This window comes from Maylandia zebra, linkage group LG20 (assembly GCF_041146795.1).
Source record: "Maylandia zebra isolate NMK-2024a linkage group LG20, Mzebra_GT3a, whole genome shotgun sequence".
NCBI lineage: Eukaryota > Metazoa > Chordata > Actinopteri > Cichliformes > Cichlidae > Maylandia > Maylandia zebra.
The window spans coordinates 5,873,270-5,882,199 of record NC_135186.1 but is presented as its reverse complement, the minus strand read 5'-3'; the positions used below and the strand labels follow the sequence as shown (position 1 = coordinate 5,882,199).

Below are 8,930 nucleotides of genomic sequence, written 5' to 3'. Positions count from 1 at the left end.
GAGTCCAGTCCAGTCTGTTGTTCAGATGAACACCAAGGTACCTGTAGCTGTCCACAGCCTCAATGTCCATACCTTGGATGTTCAGTGGTTGCAGTGGAGAATGCTTGTGCCTGCGGAAGTCTACCACCAGTTCCTTGGTTTTACTGGCGTTGATCTGGAGGTAGTTCAGCTGGCACTAGTCCACAAAGTCTTGAGTCAGTCCTCTGTACTCCTTGTCGTCCCCATCAGTGATGAGGCCGACTATTGCAGAGTCATCAGAGAACTTCTGCAGGAAGCACTGGGTGAAATTTAAATTTAAATCAAAAGCTAATAAAATTTAAACTTCCCAAGTTGATTTCTTACATAAAGACAATTATTATTATTTTAATTATATGTTTATGTACATAAATAGTTCTAATATAATTAAACATACAAAAATGTGCATAAATTTCCCAAACAGTATTTTAGAATACTTGGAAAGCAAACACAATACCAAAGCCCAGAATCTCAATGATGATCAGTACATCAAAAAAACAACAAAACAAAACAAAAAAACAACAACACTAGTTTACTTTGAAAGCTTGTAAAAGCATGTTTGCTTTTAAACAAGAGATGCTGACAGAAATCTTCTCAGTGTTTATTTGGTCACAAGTCAAACAAACTGCAGACAAACAAAAAATCATGACAACCATCTCACTGTATAAAACCTTATTTATTACTGTGTCCAGCAATGAGCTAGATTTAGATCATATTAAAGAAAACAAGAGCTCTGTTATTTCTGGGTTATAGAAAATCAATTAAATCCTTTTTTTCCTTTCAGTGTTTGAAGGCAGTGATCAAAGCTGAACAAGATGAAGACAGAATGAGTGGAAGAGTTAGTGCAACTTCCCTTTTCACTCGATATGTGTAAACCACAGCAACCAAGATTGTAAATTCACTCACCATTGTGGATCGGCAGAGAGATGAAGAGAATAAGCTCATGACTCTCACACCCACGGGGAATTTTATGGGAACAGCAATGCCCTGTGCACCTGCGCTAGAGTTTTGCTTTTATTCCTTCATAACCATTTTCTTTTTTAGTTCACCCAGAATCTAGCAAAGCAGAAAAAGACACTCTGTAAATGCAAAAATGTTTAAAAAACAGTGATGTTACAGTCTTTTTTCTTCTTCTTCTTTTTTGTACAAGGTATAGCCTGTAGAGCTGTCTGATTTGACTTAAAACATCTGGAGGCCAAGGACGTGCCTCACAGAGGACGGTGGAAGGTACACTGACTTTGATGTTTACAGTTAACAGCTAATTAGATCCAGGCAAGAAACTTGGCTGCCCGTCATTGCCTAAATATTATTTCTCTGTCTCTTGTAATTTTCTGCAGTGCCGTCACTTTCATACTATCCCATAAAACAGAAATGCCATGTCAAGCATTCGTGGCCCGACAGCAAAGCAACGTTAATTTTTAGTTTTTTACATTAGTAATGAAAAAACGAATCTTGTAGACTAATTTTTCATTCATGTTAAAAATTTTGTCAACAACCAAATAAAAAAATGGGAATGTAATGATCTAATAGCGGCCACTGTATTTTCACTTGAGTCTATGTTAACATATGGAGAATATAGACATGCACCACTTCAGTATATTTAAATTATTTGTTTTTTTTAAAGAATGCATGCTGGGGAAAAATCAGTTTGTGAAGTTCTTTGGAAAGTATGAAAAAAGGAGTGCACTTAATTTAGTTTCATGGCTTTACTGTGATTTTGTTCACCCCTTCTTCAGGATCTTTCAGATGGCTTCTCATCCTGTTTCCTTCCCATGCTGCAGAAAACAATATGCAAGGGTATTAACAATGGTAAAGAATACACACCAGACAGACTTTTAGGTGAAGACCAGCTGTGTCCAAAACACAGCATTGCTTCAAGCAACCATACATTTTGATTCACCCACCAAATGCCTTATCACGAATAATTTATCTTCCAGCGTTTTCAGATGCCAACACATGCCAAGCATCTGCTTCTCACACTTACTTTAATTGCTGCATTCCTGAACTATCTCAATCCCTGTCATTGAGGCTGAATGTGAGGACTGCTCTGTGGTTACGTGACACAGTTGAAATTTCCCATTTTCCATTTTCTGGTCTAGTTATTTATCAAATCCTCACTTGGGTCAAACTTGGCAAAGAGCACGGATTCGAGGCTATTTCTGCTCAAGATGTTTTCAGTAACATATTGTAGGAACAGCAGATGTTTGGAGCACTGCGAGCCTAAGCTGAATCCTCCTTTCTGTTACCACATTACTTCAATAAACTAAAAAAGGAAGAAAACATTTGTTATTGTAGTAGCAGTTTCAGAGTTATATGAGGACATTTATATTAGCTTAATCCATAAATGCTTATTAAAGAGTTTATGATGTATTATTCAGCATGTATACAAATACTTATGCAATCAGCCTTTGAGCTTACATGTACAGTTCACATGTATGACCTGAGAAAGCCCTTTAACAAAAAAATGGCCCTCAGTAGAAGCACATTATTGCCAAAATGGAGCCATATGGGAATGAGCCATAGTGTAGTCTTTTTTTGTTTGTAATTTAACCTTTTAAATTACTGGCAATTCACTGTGGGATTGTCCCCTGTGAGATACATGAGTCTGAGAGCTCTGGAGAAAGAAAGAAAAAAAAAAAAACCACTAGAATAATCGCTGGCTCCTGTTTTTAACTTATTTTCATTTCAGGGTCTACTGTCACCAGTAGGTCAATGCAGCAGTGACAGGAACTTAAATTGCAGTACAATGAAAATAAAAGTTATGTTAAAAATGTATTTGCTTTAAAGTTGGATATTGGCCCATAATCATTTTTTATATTACTAAAATACAATAAATGTTTCCATTTGTCGGTTTATTGAATTACATGGATAATGCAACTTTTATAATGTGAAGACAGACATGTGCAGTTATTATATTAATACTGGTTGGAAAGTGTGTATTTACAAGATTGCAAGAAACATTTTGAGGTTTACATTTTTGTTTGCAGTTTTTTCTTTGAAGAAAAATATACTGAGCTGTGTGTATTATATTTTCACAAAAGAAACTCGTAAAGTTGGCTGCCTAATATTAAAACAATCCAGTAAATATATAATACATATAACTGTACAGGGACATGGTCATGAAAGGATTTTATATTTCTCATTTATACCTTTTGATTTGTCAATCAGGGAATGTCATATAAAGGAATGTTGGGACGCGGTAACTTCCAGAGAAAACGGTGAGTAAGAGTGCGCAACCAGGCCATTAAAGCATGGCACATGCCAGAATACGTGTGGTTTTACAGAAAAACTGCAGGTGCAGAGCAAATGAAATAGTTTTAGGAGTTTGATCTGTTTTATATGCACCTTGTTTATAGGGGAGCGTTTAAATTTTTATAGTAAATTCCAACCATTGTGGCGGCTGTGACAAGAGTAAAGCTGGTAAATGACTGCCACCAAGTGGAGGAATATTATCCTAACCACTCTGTATGACTTAAGCTTATTATAAAGACAGGTAAATAATCCTCTGATAGCCAATAAATGTTGATGCGGGTACTTGGTCACTGTAGAGACCACAGACAAACTTGGCAATGAAGCATCAAGACATATCCTATAGCATTAGTTTTTCCTCCAGAAATCTTACCCCTCCTTTATGCATATCCTGTAACCAGCTGAAGCAGACCCAGCGAAGCGTGAAAGGAATTGATTTTCCTGTATGCATATTTGCATTTCAACAGAACACACTTGTGCATGAAGCCAAAGAGGGCGTTCAGCACAGAAGGTTCCTATGACTCACCATTGCAATACATCACCCACAGAGCCTCCATCCATTCAGCACAGTGCTTGCTTTGCACAGAACAGTGTGGCAGTTTTTACTTAACCTTGTGAGATATGGGCTTTGAAAAACTCCTGAATATAAAATAATATGAGGGGTTAAACCTTGTCACATATGTTTGTAATTGTATCATGCAAAGATTAAGGGAGCTGTATTTGCAGGTAATGATGAAAAAGGAAAGGCAGCTCTCTTCAGTGGAATGACGCCTGCCAGAGAAAATTCTGGGATCATCTTGTGAAGATTGCTTCCCATCAGTATTGCCTTTACACTTAAACCTGATCTCAAACTAATCTTAACACAGTGGCTCAAACAGAGGCGCCCTCTGATGGGCCACAGAGTCACTGCAGATTGGGCGTGGACGACCAGCATAAAAACGCTAAGTCCAATTAAGTCGAACGAATATGATTTTTGAAAGGAAACAGCAGCATTTACTATGTTACTGACTTTGAACAATATTCAACTTGGTTTCTTTTTCTTTATTATTATCTGTTATTGACTTATTTAAAAAACAAAACAAAACTGGAGGGCTTGGGCCATTAACTTTTTTCAGCTGCTGAAGGGAAGAATTGAATCCGTTTCTTATTAAGCCTAAACTGACCCATAGTGTTGGTATTTCCAGCTTTTAAGTGATCGTTAAGTGTGATAACATATGACTAGACAACACGCATATAATTCCTCCCTATAATGCAGTAAGCATCTATATTAACTGCACTCAATTCTTTTATAATCTTCCAAATTTACTAATGGCTTTTGTAATTTATTAGATTACAGTGAAATTAGGCTATAGAATTAATTCTTTTCCAGCCAGCAGCCCCCCACCCCCCATTACTGAGCCTTACAGCGGGATAAGATGACCCGAAAACCAGTAAAGCAAGTGATAAGACACGCTGCGTGTCACGAGCAGAGCGGTCCTCACATTACGCACGACGTTAGGAGTTCCCTTGCTTACACCGCCTCTCCTCTGTCCTCCTAGCCGTTCCGACTGCTAGCCATCCCTGCCGGCTTGTGCCTATCTTCCGTCCCAGCCTGCAGGGCTGCATCTCCCGAGGCAGAGAAAAAGGCTCTCCGGGGCGGTGGCGGCGTCCGTCTTCCAGTTCCCTTCATCTCAATGATCAGAATCTGGGCTGAAGCCTGACACCCAGCTCTGACAGGACAGGTATGCATGTTTATTTGTTTGTCTCATACGACGCGGATGACAGCGGAACAGGTGCATGCTGCATTTACCGGGTATTACGAAGTGACATTGGAGGCGAGAAGCATCACACACACCGGTGATTATAGCTTTGCGCGAATACGCGTCCTGCATGCTCCGTAAAGACACTGCTTTTGTTCCTCAAGTGTCATGGGCGGATGAAGAGGGTGTTGCCACATTAGCCTTAATACGACCAATATGGTCGGCAGGCTGGTTTAATAAGCTGCATGGAATGAGGGCACCCTTTATTCCATGCATATCAAGGCCCAGCAAGAAGCAAGTGCACCTTTATCGGCTTACTGAATCATATAACGTCTGGTCAGCTCCCTCGCTAAAAACATACAACCCACGTACAATTGTTCAGACCTATTCTTGGAAATGCCGGTGTGTGTGTGAGAGAGAGAGGATTATTATTTCTCTATGTCTATGGAGCTAACAGCTGATGCTCAAGATAATGAGCTAATTGAAGTGTATTGTCGCGGGTGTGGCAGAGGGGGCAGGCGTGGGCGCCGAGGCAAGGGAAAGGTCTCCTGAATATGTCAACTGCACTGTTTAAAAGTGGGCTATTTAATGAAAATGCTCGGAAAGTAGAAGGACGGCAGTTGTTACTTTTTTCGATTGAAACGGCACATTTATAACAATGAATAAAGAAAAAAGGTGCAAAGTGGCACTGATTCAAATTGCGTTTTCAGAAAAAGGCAACAGGTGTAGGGGGTAATTGTCCATTTTTATGCCATTATTTTGAAAATTTGGGTTTTAAAATTTGCTCACTTTCGCAAGGGGAATCTGTAAACTGCACATCAGAGCTAAAGATTGATTAAAACAATGAGTTATTACATCACCCCTCCCCCTTCCCGTCTCCTTTTCATAGAGAACTTAATAGCTCAGCTGCTACAGTAAAAGTTTGCCAAGCAGAGGAACAACAAAGAGAATTCACCGAGGCAAACAGTAAAAAAGAAAGCAAAGCAAAATACACACAAAAACATAAAATAACCACAACACAAGCTTTATTTTAACACTTCCAAAAAGTTATCATCATAAGTAATGCCTCCTTCTGTTCACCCACATACTCAAACAGACTGCCAGTCCTTGTGTCTCTGGCTTGTTTGCAGCCACACCGCAGGCTACAGTATCTCCGAGACTCAGAATTTCAGAAACTGAGAAGGCAGAGTGAAGAAGGGGGGAAAAATAGATCTAAAATCCATCCATCTGTCCATCACACCTCTGTCCCTTCATGCATCCTCCAATCTCATTTTCCTTTCACCTGATCCACTTTTGGTCTCCCTGGTGCATATAACAATCGTAACTATACGCAGTCATAGTGGTGCTCCTCGCGTCCCTCATTTAGAGCAATGCCTCTTTGTGTAGATGTATGTTTAGGTGAACACTTACAGGAAAAAAATATTGAATAACTGTTATATAGGTTTTTGTCATGGTGCTGCTAGAAGTTTGACTGCAAGCAGTACAGTAAGAGAATTACATGGTACATTTTCCACAGAGCAACTTCCTCTAATGTGTGACAGGTAGCAGATATTCAAGCGAACTCCTAAACTAAGAGTGTGAGACTTGCAAGGTTATATGCAAGTCTCACACTTTCTGGTTAATGTGCAGCTTCTGTGCAGTCTGTCACCAATCAATACACACACACACACACACACACACACACACACACACACACACACACACACACACACACACACACACACACACACACACACACACACACACACACACACACATCCTTTTAGTTCATCATGTGATAGGCTGACGGGAAACACCTTCGTATGTGTCTTTTTATGCACCTAAATTCAGCAAGAGTGCTTGTTTAGACTAGCACACATTGATGCAATTCTCCCTTGAGTCCTATTTTAAGTCATCCTATGATCGATTTGTAATAGCTCATTGAAGCATAGCCAGTGGTCTTTTCACAGCCAACGGGGAATTCTCCACAGGATAAACTCATATTGCTTCGAAGTAACAGGAGCTTTCAAAGACATATTATGGATAACAAGCAGCATGTAATAAGCTGTCACTGTATTATCATCACAAATGATGTGCGACAGTAGACAATGCCCGATCTAGGAAGACATCACATCATTTGTTTTTCTTTTGGAGATCCCTCCTTTAACAATTGGTTGCACAGTTTGACACAGGTACAAAAAAATCAATAATCATCATAATAATCTTAGAACCTGCATAAATGCATTTTCTGAGGTAAAGCATTGTAACTTCTAAAACCTAACAGACACTGTAAAGGTAATTCAGTTCAGTTCAATTTTATCTATATAGCACCAAGTCGCAACAAGTCACCCCAAAGTGATTTATATTGTAAGGTAAAGATCTACAATGAGCAAGCACCTGGTGACAGTGGGAAGGAAAAACTCCCTTTTAACAGGAAGAAACCTCTGGCAGAACCAGGCTTAGGGAGGGGCTATGACCTGCTAGGAGTGAGGGGAGGGAGACGAGACAAAAGAAACACTTGCAGAGAGCCAGAGTTTAGTAATAATGATTAAGTACAGAGTGGGGTATGAAGACAAAGAGAGTGAAAAGAGGTGAAGAAGAAATGCTCAGTGAAAATTGTGATGTTCACAGCAACCTAGGCCTGTAGGGGGGTTTTAGGATCACCTGATCCAGCTCTAACCATACGCTTCATCAATAACAAAAGCTTCAAGTTTAATCTTAAAAGTAGAGTGGCTTGCTCGATTTTGCTTGGGCTGAAAAAGTGCTGTACAGCTTTATTATAATCATGAAAGTGAATTTTCAAACTACTCATAAAGACAGACATTTATTTTGAGGTATGATCAGATGAGAAGCTTGAAGACCTATGACATGTACTGAGAATACCATGTTGCCATTTACAGTGTATTGAAAGCCATAAAATAACCACTTTAACAGCTGCGTTGTATATCACATTTGATATGGTTAGATCAGATTTGTAAAGCAAAAATATTCTCTTCCCCAAGGGTGTAACGCGATTAAACACTAGTCTAACTTATTTCTGTGTCTTGTATGATCAAACACAAACATAATCCCTCCAAAGCGATACACTGCCATATATCTACATCTTGTTCGGCTGACCTCCTGTGTTCACGACAGGCATTTGAATGCAGACTACAAGCCTGACATCCAACTTGAAACTGTTGGTCATCCTCTTTCACCCACCACTTCAGCATGCCTACCTCTACACGAGCTGTCACAATCTTGAGTTCAGTGCCATGTGATGGTTCACCTCTTCTTCCCTCTCACGCATTGTGTATGTGTCAACTAGCAAAATAATGCCTACAGGCTGTTCTCTCATTTTTTTGTCATTTTCTTTATCTTATTTTGATACGCTTGACAGACGATGTTAGGCTAGGGTTCCCATGGTAACTGAATTTTAAACAGGCACGCCTGATGCCTCAGTGTTAACTATCGTTAGTGGAGACACGCTCCTTTGTGGTCAATTAGGAAAAAAAAGATTGTGCTGTGTACAGCGTGCCTGTCATTTTCCTGTGACAGTGAAGAATGAAGCTGTGTCTTGTTTTTATCCGTTTAACCTTTTTAGTAAAGGTTGCTAAAATACATGTGAATACATGAAATGGGGAAAAGATTTAATTTGGGTGGTGAAGGGGCTACATGCGTATGGATTAAGTTGCACATAATTAAATAATTACTTTATTCAGAACTGTAGTTATCACGATGCCCACACTGCTTAATTATACGGAAGGTAAACATAATGAACATACTCACAGGAATACCTACAGCATATGAAGTCATGCACTCAGCAACCTGGGAAAACAATCAGCTTCTCTGCTGACCTATCCCTCTAGGAGCAACAGTCAGTATTTCTGGTGAAAGCAGTCAATATCTGGAATAATGGATACTGAGGCGCAGACTTCCAATTTTGTCAACCAGCCATTGTTTACTAAA

The 8,930-nt window shown here is 39.5% G+C and overlaps 1 protein-coding gene across 4 annotated transcripts in view; it reads left to right on the top strand.

Moving 5' to 3' along the window:
• The first annotated feature begins 4,846 nt into the window (after nucleotides 1-4,846).
• si:dkey-178k16.1 (band 4.1-like protein 1) overlaps nucleotides 4,847-8,930 on the top strand; it is a 47,835-nt gene continuing 43,751 nt past the window's right edge. For all 4 annotated transcript variants that reach the window (XM_076878202.1, XM_076878200.1, XM_004554162.4 and 1 more), the window contains exon 1: nucleotides 4,847-4,985. The gene's annotated coding sequence lies outside the window, so the exon portion shown is untranslated. The remainder of the gene's footprint in view (nucleotides 4,986-8,930) is intronic.